The sequence below is a fragment of the Lithobates pipiens genome, unplaced genomic scaffold (assembly GCF_037356315.1).
Source record: "Lithobates pipiens isolate NorthernLeopardFrog02 unplaced genomic scaffold, aLitPip1_a1.2 Scaffold_23, whole genome shotgun sequence".
Lineage (NCBI taxonomy): Eukaryota > Metazoa > Chordata > Amphibia > Anura > Ranidae > Lithobates > Lithobates pipiens.
The window spans coordinates 25,743,684-25,745,256 of NW_027507785.1; positions in this window are offsets into that span (position 1 = coordinate 25,743,684).

The window sequence follows — 1,573 nt, forward strand, 5'->3', positions numbered from 1 at the left end:
ATAAAATATTCCATGGACTCAGCATGCCTCTCAGCAAATAGCTTGGGGTGTCTACTTTCTAAAATGGGGTCATTTGTGGGGGTTTTGTGCCATCTTGGCATTTTATGGCCTTCAAAACTGTGATAGGTAGTGAGGAGTAAAATGACATATGTATGCCCTTAGAAATCCTGAAGGCGGTGCTTGGCTTTCGGGGCCCCGTACGCGGCTAGGCTTCCAAAAAGTCGACCACATGTGGTATCCCCGTACTTAGGAGAAGCAGCAGAATGTATTTTGGGGTACAATTCCACATATAACCATGGCATGTGTGAGCAATATATCATTTAGTGACAACTTTGTGTAAAAAAAATTAAAACATTTTTTTTTGTCATTATTCAATCGCTTGCGGCAAAAAAATAAAATATTCAATGGGCTCAACATGCCTCTTATCAATTTCCTTAGGGTGTCTACTTTCCAAAATGGGGTCATTTGCGCAAACCAATAAATATACAGTTATTGACTTTTTTTTTTTACCAAAGACATGTGGCTGAATACATTTTGGCCTAAATGTATGACTAAAATTGAGTTTATTGGATTTTTCTAATAACAAAAAGTAGAAAATATAATTTTTTTAAAAAATTTGCGGTCTTTTTACGTTTATATCGCAAAAAATAAAAATCGCAGAGTCAGTCAAATACCTTTAAAAGAAAGCTCTATTTGTGGGAAGAAAAGGACGCAAATTTCGTTTGGGTACAACATTGCATGACCGCGCAATTACCATTTAAAGCAGCGCAGTGCCAAATTGTAAAAAGACCTCTGGTCATTTACCAGCAAAATGGTCCGGTCTGAAAGTGGTTAAACTGAGAGATCTTGTTTCTATCTCAAATAAAGAACCCTAAGGCTGCTTTCACACTGGGGCGGGAGCGGCGTCGGCGGTAAAGCGCCGCTATTTTAGCGGCGCTTTACCGTCGTTTTAGCGGCGGTGTGCGGGCGCTAGCGGGGTGGTTTTAACCCCCGCTAGCGGCCGAAAAGGGGTTAAACCCACCCGCAAAGCGCCGCTGCAGCGGCGCTTTGCCGGCGGTATTGCCGCGGTGTCCCATTGATTTCAATGGGTAGGAGCGGTATAGGAGCGGTGAATACACCGCTCCTTCACCGCTGCAAAGATGCGGCTAGCAGGACTTTTTTCACCGTCCTGCCAGCGCATCGCTCCAGTGTGAAAGCCCTCCGGCTTTCACACTGGAGGGAGAGGGGCCGTTTTTTTCAGGCGTTACACAGGCGCTATTTTTAGCGCTGTAACGCCTGAATACCGCCCCAGTGTGAAAGCAGCCTAAAGAGGATCTAGTCTACCACGGCAAACCCTAGACAGGCACGAGGTAAGGTAACGGTAAGCCCAATAAAACCAGCAGCTCCTTTGGGGGTTAATGCTACAAGTTTATACAAAAAAAAAAAAAAAATGTAATTAATTATTAAAAAAATTGCTGTGTGCCGCTAGTGTTTGGGTCTGACTTGAAGAAAAGGTGGCAACCCTACCAGCAAGATGCATTCATTTCATAGACAGACAGCGTGTGAATAAAATATTTATTTGTTTCCTGTCTAA